General features: G+C 41.1%; 1 protein-coding gene across 1 annotated transcript in view; it reads right to left on the bottom strand.

Moving 5' to 3' along the window:
* Positions 1-19,305, bottom strand: part of LOC116996620 (transmembrane protease serine 11E-like) — a 42,609-nt gene that overhangs the window by 21,471 nt on the left and 1,833 nt on the right. Inside the window, exon 2 of the mRNA XM_033060475.1 lies at positions 2,604-2,733. The gene's annotated coding sequence lies outside the window, so the exon portion shown is untranslated. The remainder of the gene's footprint in view (positions 1-2,603; positions 2,734-19,305) is intronic.

Raw genomic sequence — 19,305 nt, 5'->3', positions numbered from 1 at the left:
AAGGAGGCAGGGGTTGTAGCCCATCTGGTACCACATAAAAGAAAGAAGAAAGATTCTGGATCCTGAACATAAAATGCCAAAGATCAAGACACCCACCAGAATACAGTTGGTGAGGAGGCAAAGTTTCGATGATTGGCTATAGCAATGGAGTAAGGAAGTGAGACTCAGGTTCATCAGTCACTACTGGGGAGCTTCTAGAGTAGATTGAACCCAACAAAGGATGAACAAATTTCTGCTTAAAGTGAGAGGGAAACAGAATCTGCACTTCACAAGAGGAAGACCACGCAGAAGCTTCAAACTGACAAGTAGAAAAAAGACTGGTGCACACAGGAAACTATGTATCCTGTTCTGAATCCAGAGGTACACGCTGCAACCTCAAATAAAGAATGGGACAGAAGTTACACAAAAGCAACATAGTAAAAAAAAAAGTTCTAAAAAGCTGATATGAACAGGATACAGGGACGGAGAGTCAAAACAATGATTTCCATGTTTCACAGAATTCTCCAAGACATTAATGGCCCAGAATGCTTACCCTAAAAAAGGACTTGGATACTGCATGCATAAAGGAAATCTGATGGCATGAAGGCATTGGAATGTGGAAACCCCAGGAACTGTCATTCCAATTATTTTAATTACTCTTTAGTAAAATGTGAAACCTTTTACGTTGATCACTTAGATAATACTGAATTTCTGGATGTTGTAAATAACTGTTTCAGTAACAGGTAGCTAGGAAGCCCGCAAAATTGGAAGCAACTCTTGATTCAGTCCTGACCAGTATAAACAAAGGATTTACCATCTTTCTGTCTGAACTATATCAGCATCAGATGCAGCATTTCTACAGACACCAAAAAAACAGATCAATTACTGACATGCTGAATTTCAAAGACAAAAATCATATAAAATTACTAAAACCCCCTAAAAGAGGAACCTTGAAGTGAATGTTCTCTGGAGACAGAGAGACTATTTCAAGGCATCATGTTAGTCTCAGAGCAAATTCATCCTGCCTAGCAAAGGAAAAAGAAAAAAAAATTCCTTGAGGAAGACTGAAGCTAGTCATAATGGTATCTAAAAAACAACAAACCCATTTGCAACAAGTAAATAAAATAAAGAAATGATAATGCTTTATCTGAAGCCAGCTCACTATCGCATAGGAATCTCTGCTATATTCATAAATGGTCTGGAAAAAAGAAATACTGAAATGATAATCATACAATAACTAGACTAGTTATTGTCTAGTTATCACAGTAGAGCTGCAGAAACATAATATTGAGATACTATGTAATAAAACAACACATGAAATTTGCAATTAAAAATTATAAAGTTCCACATTTTAAAAAAGGCCAGTCCTAACCCTACTACCTAAGTGTCAGGAGTTGAGTTATTATTCCTTTCAGAAATAACACTGAGGCAGTCTCCTATGAGCATATCATTTCAGGAGCAGTCAAAAAATAGAAAATCCAAAAAGAATGCTAGAAACTACTTGTAAAGACAACAGAAAAGTAAAAGGAAACAAAGTTATTGCCAAATATTAATACACGCTATGGCTGCATCCTGAATATTGCGATAAATTCTGGTCCATTTTCCCATCCCAAAGCTTATACAGAAGAACAGTAAAAGAAACACAACAGCTGATCAAAGGAACAATGTATGGGATGCCCAAATAGACAGGATTGTACAACTTGACAAAGGTATAGAAAGGGATAGGGGTCTAGAGAGCACCATGTGGAGAAGTGAAAATGAACAGCAAACCACTGTTCACAGTTTCTCTTCATAAAATAGCTAGGGGACTTCAAGCAAGACTGGCTGATTTAAAATAAGCACAAGAAAATACTGACATATAAAGAGAGGTCAGGTATGTGACTCTTTGTTTCAATGTATGTAAAATACGAACTATTTTGAACATTCAGATGCAAAAATCAGTTTTCTGGAAGAAAATGCTACATACAGCTCTTAATCTGATGATTCAGCTTTGTGATCCAAGAATTTCCTGACACAAATCACTGGAAGTTTAAAAAACACTCTCAGTAAGGACCATAATCTGCTGTATGTCTTATTCTCTAGGTGCCCTCCACTGATTACTCCACAAGGATCTAGCTCATTTAGCTGCCAGGCATGCCTTCATAACAACAACAAAGTACTAATCCTTTGATAGAACAACTGATACCTTGAAATCAATGTTTTCCCCTTTCATATTCTGAGCAAAATGTGGTCTGACCTGCCTACCTTGACCAGCAGCTACAGGAAGCATATACTGGAGACTTTTCTCTTAGACAGCTGAGGAACCATGGCACACCACTCACCAGAACAGTTCAATTGGAAAGGTCCTACAAGGATCATTTAGCCTGACTGCCAAATAACTGTAGGCACTATGTTCTCAGCACCTGACAGTGCATTAGGCTCCAGGTATAGATAGGCTTGTGCTCTGCAGCAAGAGGCATTCCTGGCTACAGATTTCCCTCTCCGCATGGTCTGCACTTGGTGACACATCAGACTCCAGGAAGGGGTTGTGGCCCCCCAGTTTAGCTGGACAGAGTTTCTATCTGAGATAGTTTAAAGCAAAGCACCTCATGTCTTGCACATGACCAAAATTTTCAGGTACTTACCTGAAGTCAAGCCAGAAAGTTACTTTTTATTTCACATGGGGACACTGAGATGACATTTATGCATCCATGATTGATGAGCCAATGATGTTTTTCATTTTTCTCCTCCAAAAATGTCCAGTTACCAAGACACCTGTCACAGAAATAAAATCTCCTTTATTCATAAGAATTCTAAGTTACCACTAGAATAGAAAACTCCTGAAAGAATATTTGCATTTACAGAGGCTCCTGCCTGACAAATTCCTTTTCCTTTAAGAAAAAGTCAACACAATTACAACTCTTGAGGCACACACCTCATGACATCTCTGTAGCCACAAGTTTAAAGAGTTCAGTCCTCAGCACAGAACACTGCAACTTTGTCACAGTTGTGGTCTACAGGCACAGTTGGGAAAGAAAGAAAGGCTGCTTACAGGATAGGAGAAGAGGAATGGAAAAAGTAAGATCTGTATAACTAATGTCACCAAAAATTTGCAACACAGCTCTCCTGTTATTTATTACAAATGCAAGTCCAAATTCCACAGCTTATGCTTTTCCTCATGGTTGCACACAAGTATCTAAGTTGCACAGTAGCATATTAGCAATATTATAAATTTTAAGCAAAAATATGTTTTAAAATAATTATTTTAAAGTATTCAAGAAAGGCATATTAAAACTTCTGTGTGAGGAAAAAAGAGTATATACCCAACACACTTTACAACTTGGCTTGTCCCTTAGTTTGAGTGGACTTTCACAAAAGGGAATATCCATTATCAGGCCCACACAAACAATAATTACAAAACCTTTCCATTCTTATTTTATTGAGGAAGTAACATTCATTATGAAACTTCAGGAAACAAAAGAAGTTTTAAATACATAAAGACCTTCATCCATATTTTGTTTTTTCACTTAGTCACACCATGGTAAGCTGAGGTTGTCATTGGGTCGTGATTGATTACCAAAGCCAGAGGACTTGTTGCCAATTTTAATCTATTAATAGTCCATTTAATTCAAGTCAAAAGGCTTGGAGCCTGAAGTTTTCAATCCAACTTGGGAATCTGCTCTAGCCTGGATCTTGGTCTACCTGATAGTCCAAACCAGATCATCTTCCTGATGTCAAGTCGCTCTGAACATGAGAATCTAAGTAGTCCTCAAGCACAATAACTGCAGGAACTGAAGCTGTAAGAAATTTAACAAAAAGCTAGACTTTAAAAAAAATGTTAGTGATGTTTGAGCAGGAAAACCCTATGATAGCAACACATATATGTCACTTAACTCTGGTTTGGTTGTTACAGAGAAAGAAGGACATCCATGAAGGGGCAGATACACAGCTGATTCCAGAGCAGGTTCATAGCTATATCTTAAGTCCCAAAGTTTTCTACAGGTTTGCACAGAGCTTGGAGTTTCCCCATAAAGAGCTCACCATCCTGTCTCATCCACAAATGCTCCAATACACTTAGTGTCACCTTTAGTGTCACCTAAATAATCCCACATCCTATGACTTCATTCTTTATCCTTGCATAAAGGATACAGTAAGCAAGCCATAAGCAAACAAAGGTAAGTGCTGTCTCAGCCTTTGAAAAGGCATTTGTAACTTCCTCCTTTCAGAACACTGCTTTGACTTGTCCCTAACAGAACACTAACAGGATAGGTTGCTTTGCTAGAAAACTGTATCAGCAACAAGCTACAAAATAGCCAGGATTCTGCTCAGCAGCAACCAGTCCAAACAGCTTGTGTACAAGCTGGGTAATACTTACAGCAGAGCTTATAGCACAACCAAACTTAAATCTTCAGCTGTCCATTTTCAGTGCTGTAGTATGAATCCAATTGAATTCATATGCAATTGCATATAGATGGAGAGAAAGTCAAAGCCAGTGGTTACAGAAATAATTCTTTATGTCTGTGAACCTCCACTTTTTTTCCATTTTGTTTTGCTTCCTTTGTGCCCTTAAGAGCAAACTGTACAGTTTCACCTAAGGCTCTGAGTCAAGCAGCATTTAATCAGCCTCTCACTTAGGATAATCCTAAAAAACTCTTCTCTTTATTAAATTATGGTGTAGAAATTTTTCTGTTTGGAGCCTCCTGCTGCCTTGTCAATCTATTCCCTAATTGAGAAATGAACATTATTCAGAACTGCCCTGACTTGCAGAATGCTGAAGAATTGTCTTAAACACTAATCCATTAACAAGATCCTGCTCTACTAATGTGTCACAAGAATTGCTTCAGCAAGCCATGTTACTCCTCCCCATCATGTTTGCCAGGACAGCTCTCGTTTTCTTCCGTAAATGCTGTTGAGATGTGGACATGGCCATAGTCCATATCATTGCCATAGTATTTAACCTCTCCTTGGGCAGTCCTTGAAGCACAGAGAAGCAAGAACAATCAGCAGCTGCTGTAATGAATTGCCTGGGTAGGATTTAGTGCGAGAACAGAAACTGATAGGGTGGTGAAGGTCTACGTATGACACAAATTATCTTCAGTGCATTATCCAGTACAAAGCTGTGCTAATACCCACTAGCTGAAGATTTCTTCCCATTACTTCAGGGATGACTATTCACATACAGGCAATAACACATGCTTGGAGACTAAGTTGCAAGTCTAGTTAAAGGCAAATTTATAAAAGGGAAGAAGAACAGGATGATTAAAAAACACATCTCCTTAGAATTTGTTTTTGGATTTCCATACATCTCTAGGGGATGAAAGATGACTCTGAAGAGCAAAGTAATTTGGTATTTGTGTGTCCTGTTTAACATAATTGTTTTACAAAGCTAGTATTAAGAAGAAATATTTAATTAACTTAATCCCATTGTGAACGATGAAATTAACAACCTGTTCATGAAAGGACAAGAATATTTTCAGGTTGTTGTCATCAGTCTGTAGGAAGAAGGAGACAAAAGGAAATGGAAGTGGATATGATCTATATCAGGAAGGGGAAAGTAGTGATGAGATTCTCATTAGTAAGATGAGAATCAAAAATACTGGAAATTAAGCACTGAAGCACTTCCCTATGTAGGCAGAGGCTGCTACAAATGACAAAGAACTAAACTCAGCTAAATAGAGGGGGGAAAAAAGATTCAGAAATTTATATTATCCTTATCCATCCAGAAAGGGGCAAGGCAAATTAAGGGCTAGAGTAACGAATAATGAAATACAGTGTTAGAACTCCCTGGACAGCAGAAGCAACAGCTCTTCAGTACTAACCCAGTGGCTCCTGCAGTCTCATAGATTCAGAAACTTTCATACTACACTGAAGGCCATATCCCACTACAGAGATACCAGACTTAGGCAATATGGAGCAAAGACATCATACAAGTAACCACCAACACATGAGGGACACAACCCACGACCTGTTGCATTTCATTGCTCCAGTCCACGCTGTGCAGAGGTGCATAGATCATTCTGAAAAAGAGCAGCGAGTACCCTGTTTACTCAGTACCAAAGAGAATGCACACAGTAGTGGGAGAATCTTTCTACAGCCAGCAACTTTCCACTGCAAAACAAGAGTCTTTGCTTCTGGATTTTTACTAGCTGGAAAACAGCATTATTTAGGATTACTTTTTTCCCCATTCTTTTAGATATAAGATGATGGCCTCCACCCTGGTGCCAGTAGTGCACGTATTTACACTAAAGCAGGAGGCATCTGGAATGCTTAGCTGTAACAGGGCTACAATAAAAACACAGCAACATCTTTGTGCTGAGCACGTCATGATCTTACATGATCGCACGTGATCTCCCTGCAGCCAGGTAGGGTTCTCAGGATGTTTTATCCTTCCTGCCTGCTGAAACTGGGTGGGCCAGGCCTTAGTTTGGGTTGCTAAAAAAAGAGAATGCTGGTGCAGGGATCTGAGTTCACAAAGCATTTGGGTGGGGACATGGAATCAAACAGTGCTGGTGACAGCTGTGTTTTTCAGTCTGTGTCTGCATACTACAAATAGACTGTACTTCCCTTACTTGGGGAAAAATGTGGTTCTTGGACTTAAGTGGAAAAAGCCTCCATCTCACCCAATCACCTGTGCTATGCAGACGCTGCCAGGCAGCACCTGTTCAGGAAGTCAGGGCAGTACGCTCCAGCACAGAGCAACTACAAGGGGAGAAGTTTGGGTAGTGATAAACCAGCTCCTGTTCTGTTCCTGTACAGGGACAAGTCATCAAGATGGAGGAAAGCATCCCACTGCTACTCCTGAATGGTAACTCATCCTTAAGTAGTCAGCTCCATCTTGATTAAACCTTTTTTCCCCCCACATTCTCTGCACTTGAGTGAAAGAAGCAGAGGAAAAGCACCATTTGGAAGGAAACAGAAATGGATACATGATGTTTAAAGAAAACTGACTGCATGGTTTCTAATCATGTAAACTACTTTTCACCACACTGGTGATAGCTTGAAGCCACAGGGCAGGAAGAAACCACTCCATATATGAGCTATCTTTGCTCATCCAGTAGGTTTCACTGCTGAGACACAGAGAGAAGTGCTCTGAACTTTGCCAGATTAACTATGGTGCTGCTCAGGTGAGGAAAACATGCACGAAGAGTGACTTTTCATCTGTTCACTGCCTTTCTAAAAGGGTGGCTTCCCTGTGGGACAGTACGCAGAGAAGGCAATTACGCTGCGAGGTAAGCTCAGGCCAACCGAGTCAGCTGATCAATAGCAAGATCTATGAAGTCCTCTCTGTTTTTACACTCAGTCTCATGGTGAACATAAAGGATTTGTCAGGGCCAGTGCATAATATTAATTAAAAATTGGTCTTGCACCCAATGCTAGAAAAAATGCTTTGTATGAACAAGTGTTGCAAGACACAGTTCTAGCCAATAGCTTTCATGACTGTATGATTTAGTTGCTAATATTAGCTAAACTGCTAATAAACAACAGTAAATCTTTTTCCTTCCACACTGTAAAGGCCGTCAATGTTACAACTTGAAGCCATGCAAATGCCCTCTGTGCTTTATCCAAAGCTCATTCAACATGGTTGTTAGTACTAGCAGAATGCAAAAGTCTAGAAGTCTGCAAAATTTTTTATTTGGGAAGGCGGTCTTACTCACACTGACGTAGTTCACAAAACAAACACTTTGCAATGATAGTGACTCCACAAGAACTTGGTCAGTTGACTTTGTACAGACTAGCACTCATCCATTGTAAACAGTATTTTAGTTCAAATACTCCTGAAATTTCCCAGGCCAAACCCTTATAAAGTGCTTGACAACCCTAAATCTTATGCTGGAGATGATGAGCATGTATTCAAGATGCTCAGCCATCCATGACATTTCCACAAGTCAGCAAAACCTGGGCTGTCAAGAAAGAAAAGACCTCAACAAAAAAATTACAACTTTTCAAAGTTGTTATCCTTTACAAAGATATCTGTAACTGAAGTTGGTTTTGCCACCAGCAAGGCCAAAATCAGTGCTAATACATTTGAAAAGGAGAACAAACTTCCAACATACCCAGTTGCAGAGGAAGGGAGAATCTCTCTTAGTATTAACTGTGCTTCAACACTGACACACTTGTGGGCAAAACTACTTACTAGTAGCTGACATTCACAAGCATTAGTTCCCCATCCCCTTAGCCTAGCAGACAGATGCTGCTGCACTGGCTCTTCTGCCTCTTTCTTCAAGACCAAAGGAGCTAACAGTAGGCAGCTCTGTGCCTGCGCTGACATCTCTGTCACACACAGGCTCCGACTGCTGCTCAGGAAAGGTGAGGGTCTGACCAAGTCCGATGTGCCAGACCCAGGAGGACATTTCATATACCCCAAGGTATCTCAGGTGTTAGAAGCCAGTATGATGACAACTGAATCAAATCCTGGGGGGACACTGCTCTTACCACTATTCTTCTCAGGGCCAGAAATCTCCATTACACTGGCAGTATAACACACTTCAAGTATTCTCTCTCCAAGTTCAGCACTGACAGTGGAAAGTCAATTCCCAGACATGACCAGGCCAGAAAGTGCTGTTTATACCATAAAAAATCCAGAACTCTTACACTGAGAATAACCTGTGGGAGATACTGCTAAAGTAATTTGGACTTAATTTTGCACCAAAAACAAAAGCTTGCACCTGGTAGGCAACTAAGTAGACACTTCTAATTATCCAGTTCCAAGGATTTTTGAAAGAAACAGCAATCTCTACATCTTTGAGAGTCCCATGTTTGAAGACACAAGCTTGCCTTCCAAAGTCACATACTTAACCCACTACGCTGGCAGTTAGGATCACCAGGCACAAGTTTTGAGATGTGGTCCTGCAAGGAGCTGAGGCTGAGTAGAGATGCCTGCTATCAGCCAAGTTCACTGTACATTAACTAGCGATCAATTACCTTCTGAACTGCATTTACTAGTCAGCTGCCAACTGCAGGGTGACCCGAAATTACTTCCATTGGATTTATAATATGTTAAGCTAATATAATGTTGCTTTGTGCTGTGATGGGATAAAAACATCCATGCAGTCAACATGACTCAGCTGACTTGTACCAAGCTGAACAAAAAGCAATCCAAAGGTCACCCCTTTTTCCAGCATCCCTATCCATCCCTCCTGGACACTGGGGTGCGGCACCTTCACAGCATTATTTGTAGTTAACTATTATCTCCTTCCCCTATCCTGACAGAAAATACATCAGAAAAAAATATTACAAGAGAACATAAGAAACCTGTTCGCCATGAATCCTTTCCCCCACCCGCCTTTCCCCCCCTATTGCCTCCCCTTCACGTCCTGTGTCATTGTGGTCATCCTCACAAACAGCCCCAGGACTAGTTTACTTTATTTGAGTCTAACCTCTCCTAATTGATGTTGGAAAGAGGTGGAGCTGCTGCTGTAACAGCAAGAAGTAGTCTATCACTAGCCACAAGATGCAAGATAAAAACCTAGCAAGTGAAATTCTCCCACACACTCTACCCAGGCCAGACAAAAATCTGAATATAATCAGTTTGACTAAATCTAAGCTCACGTTACGCCCAAGTGTAATGTTTGCCAATAACATGGAAAACTTAATTGTGTGAGGAGGAAGACTCATTTGTATAATTTTTAAGCTACTAGGTCTTCACTGCAGATTCCTAACTGTTAAGTAAAACAGCTTGCTGTATTCCAACCATTTTTCATGATTGGAATAGCATATGTTGCACTTCTCTGTATTGCAGATGAAGGTCTCCATCTTTCCATCTTGAAAATGAGTCTTCCTTGACCTTCCCCTACTTCCACTTCTGGTGACAACTTCACTACTCTCCTCTGAAAACTGCAGGTTTTAAAACAACAGCTTGATTATGAGCTACATTAATTTGTGTCTGAACAAACATTTAAGGCAGGGGTTAAGAAAAAGTCTGCTGAAAGTGAAATGGTGTATCAAAATATGAAAGATGCTCCACCAGCACCCAGATTCTGACCACCTAAAACTTTAACCAACTCCTATATGGAAAAGAAAACCAGAATCAGTTCACTGCCTGCAATGGTATGTTACTAAGACATGATATATGCTATACCTGTGCATATTTAATAAAAAAGGGTGGTTATTTCTCTTCAGTTCTTCATTCTCTTTCAAGAAAGATAAGGCAAACAATGAAAATCCACCATGAACAAGTAGCCACTTGGTTCCAGCTGGGAAAACACCAGCACTTATTGTTAGATCCTACAATCCTGATAGCTGAATTGGTCTCTGACTGGAAGTGGATCTGGTTGCCAGTCTCTTCACAGGACTCCTTTGTACAAGTACTGAGCACCTGGAACAGGGAGATGATCTATCTGGAGTGTAGAGTTTTATATTGCAGATAGCTAGGCAATTCATATTCAGATATATCTTATAAATAAACTAAGGCTTTTAAAACTCTTGGTTTTTAGACACATCTAATTGGTGCTCCACTAACATGCCCCAGTATCATGCTCTGTCCACCTATCACTGCCATACTGAGTTTAGCTGGTCAGACTTCTTCCAGAATGCAGTTCACCCAATTTAATGCTACCTGCAGGATGTCTGCCACACATCTGGTCCTCCAAGTGACAGCAGTGTGGGTGTGTTGGACCTATTCTTAGTGGTTCCCATGAGGTCTTGACAACTAAATAGATTAAACACCTATATGAAACATTAAGGTTGTTTCAGGTCACCATACTGGAAGCCTTCGGCCAAATTTGTTCTCTTGTGACAAAAAGGTTTTAGAAACAAGGAAGGAAAAAAGAAAACACAGAGCAGAGGAAGGGAGTTTTTTAAGATGCCCTTCAAAAAGCTGGTGATATCTCCAAAGACAGATGGTAAAATAGCAAACTCTGGTTCTAAAATGCCAACATAACAAAGAATCACAGAAAGCTTCAATGAACAGTTTGGTCAAGACAAACTGGCTCTTTCAGCATGTTTGGTAGAAAGTCCCTAGGACCAACAGGCTACCAGACTGTTAAAGGAGTACCAAGAGGAGATGCATTCAAAACAAAAAGTTAAGGAAATTCTTCACGCCAGCCTGGTGAGATCTGTACTCTGGAGTACTTCTTTAGAAGTAGTTTATCTTCTGTGTTCAGTAAAATATAATTTATTAATTCTTTTATTACCATTTTCTAAGGTCAGGTAATTTCAACCAAACATTCAAAAATAACTCCTACGGAGTGGAGCATGAGGAAGGGAGCATCCTGAAGACATGTGACAGCAGTTCCGACATTAAAACTTCAGCTGGCTCTCAAGATTCTACTTCCCCACACACAAGGTAGCTAGCAAATCAAACAGACCATCAGCACATGACAATAAACACAAGAGCAGAAATTGGACAGACATCAAAATTTCTGTCACGCTCTTAGCTAAGCATCAAGAGGGAATTAATGAATTGACAAATCCAAGGTCTGAAAAGCTTAGTAGTTCCTAGCAAGGTGAGAAACAACCAAATATGCTTTCAAAACAGCAGGGAACCGTAGAGTATGATAGTTTTAATCACTGTATTTTCTGATATCTCTGCCAAAATTTCTAAGTACCTATAGCCAGAACAAGCCTCAGCCTTTCTCAAACAAAAAAGGGAAGTACCTCTCTCTAATTTTCTTAAGACAGCATGGCACACGGGCAGAGATATCACACTCCAGAGGAGACATGACATAACCACCTGCAGGGCCAGGTTTAAGTTCCAGCACTTGTAAAATTATTAAACAATGCAAACGCTACAGGCATTTAGTGAAATTAAAAGCAATGAATTTACAGTGGGTTTTCACACATTATCCAATTGCTACTTTGCTGCAAGATATGAATGTGACAAACAGCTGTGTAATATTTATGAAAAGCATAAAGCAGTTGACTATCCAGTTTCAAATAACAGGGCAGTTCTAGGCTGACATCACTGTTACTTGTATGTAACTGGAGGGAATTTGTCTCCAGCTGTGGCAATGCTGCAGTAGTCCTCACTTAGCACACATCAAAGCAATCAGCAAATGGGCCATAAAAACAAGGATCTGCCAAGGACATAACCTTCTGCACAAATGACATTGGTCTCTCAGACATAACCTACTGCATTAATTAAACCAGGATCACTGTGAGGTACAATTGCTCTGGCCCAACTTGCACTTAAGAGGACAACATTACAAAGCTGCAGAGTAAAAGAGAAAGAACATGCAATAAGCACATCCTTAGAGTATCTTCCATAGGAGATGACCCGATCATCAGACTATATCACTTCTAGTATTTCCATTTCTCTTTTCAACTACAAGTGAAGTAGCAGATCTGATTTTGGATCTGTATCAGACTGGTATCAGACCCAAAAAAAACCCCAAAGCCTGTTTTTTTATGGAGAAAAAAGTCTTCTGCCACCACATTTCCTCTGTAGTTATCCTCAATAGTTCAATGCCACCATATGAAAGGGAGATGATATTTACTCCTGTATGAACTCGGGCTCCTAGATAACAAGGGAACTCTTAGGGGTGAGGTGATCAATGACGCAGCCAACAACACTAACCAAAAGCCAGTCAGACAAAGATCCATACAAACCCAACTTGCTTGGCCTTGCTGCAACAGCAGGTATTTTGAGAAAGCAGAAAAAGAGCTGACTTTGGCTCTGTGAGCAGTGCTGGCAATCCAGACAGGCAGACAGCAGGAGCTAGGACAGGCATGGAGCTATTGCTTAACGGCTAAAGCCTCTGATCCTAGAATACATCAAAAAGCCCCTAGACTGTTAATCTGCTGATAGTGCCCAGTTTCTCACTCACAAGAAAGCCACATCCTACTCTCCCAGGCAATAGCAGATGGGAAAGCCATCACAATGCACCATTCCTCACCAGCAGATACAGTAATTTCACAAATACAAGCCGCACCAATTTGACTAAGATTTTGCTCCTAAACCGGAAATGCAGCTAATACTCAGGAGCAGCTAATATGTGAATAATTTTCTGACATTTACAACCTCAGAAGTGCCAGCCAGAGCGCCGAGCCGAGCAGTTGCAAAGTCGGCATTTTGCGATTGTTACAAATTGTTACTCTGTTGCACCGCGGGTGGAGCCTGGCTGCCTGCAGGCAGCACGGGAGGTGGGGAGAGAGGAAGGAGAGCTCTTTCCTTCCCTCCTCTGCCGCAGCCCAGGGGAGAGACGGGGGGGCCCCATGCCACCATTGCGGTGGCATGGGGAGGCGGCGGGGGCCCCGCACCACCATTGCCACGGCCCAGGGAGGAGGGGGGGGACCCGGGCCGCCACTGCCGCGGCTTGGGGAGGCGGCGGGGCACCCGCGCCGCCATTGCCGCGGCTCTGGGAGGAGGGGTGGGACCCAGGCCGCCACTGCCATGGCTGTAGGAGGCGGCGGGGGACCCGGGCCACCACCGCCGCGGGAGCGGAGGGGGGGCTCCGTCCCTGCCTGCCACCACAGGGCAGCGCCGGACCGTGGTGACCAAGCCCAGTGGTAGCGGCGGCTGGCCCCCAATGGTCCCGCCGAGCGGCAGCACCAGGCTGGGCCACCTGGACCCGTCAGCAGCCCCAAGTGGGCCGAGCCTGCACAGCCCGAGCCGAGCCAGTAAGCCCCGCCCTGCCACCGTTCTGTTACTATTTGGCAACTTTGTTGCACGCAGGTCCTCGCTGCGAACGACAGAGCGGCTTATACTCGGGTGCGGCTTATTTATGGACAAAAAACAAAATATTTGCCAACACCCAGAGATGCGGCTTATACTCAGTGCGGCTTGTATTTGTGAATTTACTGTAGTCATAAAGGAAGTGTCTGTGCAGCCTAGGCCAGCTGGGGCTGCCAAGTAGCTCCCTGCACACAGCCATCTGCAGTAGTTCTCACCAGCTAAGTTGACCTCCCTAGCCGCATCTGTCAAGACATCTCTGGAGTGGCAATCTCCGCAGAAATTTTAAAAATTTTCCAACTTAAAAAGGAAAATTGACTTTTTAAGCGGGAAAAGCAAAGTGCCTATGCAAAATCAAAAAAAAAATAAAAATCCAAAACATGTATAGGCAGGTCTCTCCTAAGAGACTTGTCCTCTTTGCAGGCTTGATTCTGGTCACTCTGGAGGGTTTCTGGATTGCAGCAAACACTATACAATCCCCTCCCCAAGGAAGTTGCTCTTTTTGTCACAAGAGGCCTGGTCACCTGCTCCCCAACTCCATAGCATCCCCCCATCAGGTGCAGGCTCACAGGGCTCTGGCATCCCTTTTGCCACTTACCAATCAAGCAGAGATTACATCCTAGACATTAGGTTTTATAGTGTTCCCTTCTTTCTTTTGAGAAAGCCAGACTTCATGTTGTTTGGGTTGCCTTGATACTGCCCATATTTCCATACACAATCTAACTTCATCCATTTAAGAATTTTTAATTGACTGACCAAATTAAACCACCCAGATATGATATGATCTGCTTCATAACACAGGAACTGGAACCTGTCCCTTTCACAAACAATCTCACAAGCACTGTAAGATGGCTGTGTCACAAAATAGGGCCCACACACTTTCCCACAGCAACAGGGTAGCTAAGAACCAAGAGGTCCACAAAATCTAGGAAAGTCTTTTCCAAAGAGAGACAGCTGTCATACAGCCTTCCAAGATGACAGCCTTCAAGAACACAACAATAATGATAATGAACAAAATCTGAAGGTTCCTGGCTTCCTCAGTGTCACAGCCACCTTGTCAGACCCAAGAATAGATGTTTACTGAGGTTGAACAAAATATCCTGTGGCCACATCTCAAAATTATAGCCATGACAAGCAGAATACATGGAATTGATTAATTTGAAATAACTCAGAAACTGAAATTTTAAAAGTATTTTACCCTATAGAATAGTATGAAAGAAAGTCACTTTAAGCTTAGTTTTTTTTAAAAAACATAGAAACTTCAAAACTGAAGTAATCTAGCATTGTCAGAATTATGTTTAAGGGGGGAAAAAAACTTCAAATCACTAAACATTTTGGTCCCAGAGCAAAGTTATTTTTATTCCCAAAGAAAAGTAAATTTTTGGCTGTTCTTTGGATTGTCAAGTTCTTATCTAATATATCTACATTTGAAGCAACTATAATACCCAAGGAAGCCATAATTAAGATAATTAACCCATCATATACATGTAATTATGATTTCTACTTCAATACTTGGAAGAATTGTTAACATGTTTCTACATGATACATATTTTTAAAAGAACTTCAAAGCAGCAGTTAGTAGGTTATAAAATAAAACAGGAGGCAATTAAAAGTGTTCACCTGATTGCAGAGACTATCACAGGAGAGTATACTTGGTGTGGTTGGCATGAATTCTCTATGCAGCAGTCCTGTGGTACTGTATTTTGGATTTGTGATCAAAATAGTATTGATAACACCCCAATATTTCAGCTATTGTTTGCACAGCAACACAGCAAGACATTCTCTGTTTCCCACTCTACTTTTCCACTCCCTGCCAGCAAGTAGGCTAAAAGGTAGGCAGAAGATTGTGAGGGGTCACTGACAGGATAGCTGACCCAAACTACTTAAAGGTAATATTTTCCAAAATAATTGTTGCTCAGAGACTGGCTGGGCATCCCACTTCCTGTGGAAAGTGGTAAGTTACTGCTGTTGTGTCACTTGATATCCACACACATACACACTGTCTTCATTTAAACTGTCTTCATCTCGACCCAAGAGTTTTTCTTGCATTTGCTCTTCTGATTCTCTCCCTCATCTTGCTGGATGGACCTGAGCCATCAGCTGATTACTAATTGCTAACCAGGGTCAGCTCCCTTCAGAATCCCAAAAGACAGAGTTACTCCTTACAAACCAAGGAACAAGGAGTCATGCAGGTCATATTAAAGAAAATTTAGGACAATTTGGGGGTACTGGGAAGAAAAAAACTACAGGCGAATTGCAAATTTATTGTAATAGCTAGGGATTTCAGGAGTAGAAAACAAACAAAAAAAGTAGGTTTTTCAATACATCAGAAACCAGCTGGTTGAACAGGTTCTAAACTACCAGGACAAAGATAAGGCAGATAAAGTCAGCACAGTGACATTACATGTTTCTGCACCCACTTTCACTTCAGGAGATGAGAATGGAAAATCCTCAGCCTTGTGTTAACTCTTTTCAGAAAAATGCAAAGTACTTCTGGGGGCAAAAAAAAAAGATACAAAAGTCAAAGTACAAAACCCTACAAATAAGCTCAAAATGAAACATTAAATCCTAAGTCAGAAAAAAGCAGATGAGTGAGCCAATGGTGCTGACAAGTTCAAAACCACCCCACAGATTAAATTAGACCCATGTATTACGACTCATCTGAATAATTGCCAAGCAAGCTCTGTCTGAAAAAACATCTCAGCATGGAAGAATTTCTACACCTGGGTCAAAGAAGGTAAGCTGTACTCAGTTGCCTTGCTTTGCAGCAGAATTTGTCGGTGCCTTGCCAGAGAAAGCCAGGTGGCAGAGGAGGAGCAGAAAGGAGACAGAACAAATGAAAGTTTAGAATAGAGTTGTGATGAGCTGCAGAAGCAGACTAGTCCAATAACAACAGAGAACCAATGTTAAGAAGAAAAGGATAAACCACATTCCATATGTATCAACACAGAGCTATATGGAGACATTTGGTGAGTAGATGCTCCCAGAAAACATCTGAAAGGTCAAGTTAAGTTCGTAAGCTTTTTAAGACTGAACAACTGTTGCAGTCATCTCAAATCTATTGCATTTCATTACCTGCTCCCACAGTAACTCCTTTCTGAGGCAAACCTGTGAAGGAACAGGAGTTGCCTAAGGCCCCTCCTGCTACCTCTGGCACATGTGCTGTCTCCCTGACAATCACCATGTTTCATCAAGACTTATCAAGCCCCACAGGAAGCCTTGCCAAGCAAATGGCACCTTAGCTTCCAGCAGCAGTACTCAGTCATCAAGGGTTAGCTCACATACATTATCCAGCCAAAGCACTGTACCACAACACACACTGTCCAAGGAGAGGAGTCACATTGTATCCTAATTTTAAATGGTGAGGAGTTTCTTGGGGGAAGGTGTGGGAGGCATATGCATAACTGGAGGAATCTTCAGAGGTTCCAGATGTGCAGAAGCCCTTTAGGACATAATTTAAAATTTTAGAGGGACATATGTATAGGCCTAGAAGTGCCATGTCAAATAAGAAACATTTCTTGAATCCAATTCATGGACAATTTCCTGAGAAAGATGTACAATTATTTGAGCTTCAACTTTTTCAGTGCTACATTGAAACCTACTACATGAGATCAAGGCTTCAAACACACATAATCTTGTCAATACTGATTCTGATCACTGATTTAGAGTTTAATCATTTCCTTCCAATATTTCACCTCTTACCACTTGTCTACTGCAGACAAAACACCTCCCGATAATTTACTTTTATTTCTTTAACACTTACAGTGAGGCAAAGCACCAAAGTATGAATCCTACTTATAAAACTTACAGGCAATAGAATACCCATTCGTATGGTATCTGAGCTCTTATGGTATCTGAGTTCTGTCCAACCTGTTCTTCTAAGCTTCAGCTACAGATATTCCAAAGCTTCTGTAAATAAAGCCAAGAGCACTTACACTGTAGTTGATAATTTCTGAGCTGGAAGAGGAATCAGAGCCTTTGAGCCCTGGTTTCTATTATAGCTCTACTGTTGATCTATGAAACCCCATAGTTTTGCTATCTGATTCATGAGTCTAAGTATCCAATGAGCGTAACACAGATGAAAAAACCAAACAATTTGATAAACAATCAAAATCACATGGAAAAAAATTCTGAAACTTAAGATGACTGAAACAAGACACAGAATGAGCCAGTCTAAACTTTAGTCCTATGAAGCACAAGTATTCCAGCAGCCCCAGAAACAGAAAAGCATTGTGGCTTAAAAATAGGGTGTGATGCTAGATAAGAGCAGTGATTCTTCTGGAAGACAATGCGAATACAAAAGTAAGAGACAAGTCAAAACCTGCACTGTAATGACAACATACAGTCACAGCCTTTACATCTCCTTTGGTGCTGGAATGAGAGGTTAAGAACAGGGCAACCTGTTTCATGAGTACAAATAACAGGAAAAACTATAGCCATCACAGAACCAAAAGCCGTCACAAATACAAATGGCTATTACCAGCTTATCTCCTGACAGTGATGCACATTGCAGCCATCTGCAATCAAACACAGTAAAGCCACTTTGCAAAGCACCACAACTTTTGCAATTTGAACCAAGACATTTAGTCACACCAAGAGTCTAACCATAAAGATTGCAGATGCAAAAAGGAACAATACTGGGAGCAAATTAATTTCCTGCCACAGTAGAATGTGTAAAATGTATGTCTCAACTTGACAATCCACATGCTTATATGTGCAGAACAAGACAGTAACCCCTCATGCAATTGCTAATGTTTATTTACATGCTGTCCTTTTTTTTAATTAACACACATAACATTTGATCCCACTGATCTAGTTCCATGGTTTTGGGATCAAGACATGAATACATACATAATCCCTACCCAAAACCAGATATGCATGCCAAAGAAGCACTTCTATAATTATGAGACGGACTGCATTTTTTTTTTCTTAGTCTACTTCCTGCCCTTTGATTCCCCTTGGATATTGCTTCTAATAGTCCAAACTTCTGAATAACTGCTACTTTAAATCTGATTTCTCAAAGACAGACCATTAATGCAGGCAGTGTCTCCCAACAAACTCAATGGGCTTTGACATTTTAAGAGCTGGAGGAAGGGATGGGGGAGCAGAGTAGGAAAAGAGGCTACTACCCCTATTGGCAACACCATTCATGTTCACATCTTGTTAGACACCACAATCTCCGCTAAAGGCATATAGTAACTAGGTTTTAATTTGTTTAGGATTCCCAAAGATCTACTTATTAACAGAAAACCCCCTACAAACTCACCAAATACAAGTTTCCTTCTTTCTCTAAAGATGACTTCCCAGAAACATTATCCCAATGATTACATTCAGTGTTTAATCAGAGCTTCAATCCTGAACAGCTCTCTGAACAGCAGAAGATATTCAGAACTGTCAGCATGCTGAAGCCTTGCTGTGCTTGGCTATGACAGTCAGAGGTCAAAAAGGTGACCTTTACAGTCTGGTACCTAATCAGCACATGGCACTGCCTCTCTTGAATTCTTTCTTAAAAGTCTGTAGTATCATAAATTAAAACTTTCCACATTTGTTCCTCAGAAGAGAATAGAGAAAGATACACTGAGACAAGACAGGGAAACCTGATGTGTTCTCTCCATGATGTAATTGAAAGCAATCTGTCCATTTTGTATAGCTTTAAACTGTGCTGTTGCTCATGGGTGCGAATACTGTGTGCAGAGCCCTGGACGCTATTTTTGTTACCCAAAGAATTCCTTGGTTTG

The sequence above is a fragment of the Catharus ustulatus genome, chromosome 5, assembly GCF_009819885.2.
Source record: "Catharus ustulatus isolate bCatUst1 chromosome 5, bCatUst1.pri.v2, whole genome shotgun sequence".
NCBI classification, from domain to species: Eukaryota; Metazoa; Chordata; class Aves; order Passeriformes; family Turdidae; genus Catharus; species Catharus ustulatus.
The sequence above is the reverse complement of the archived record's forward strand: the minus strand, read 5'-3'. Positions and strand labels throughout refer to the sequence as shown.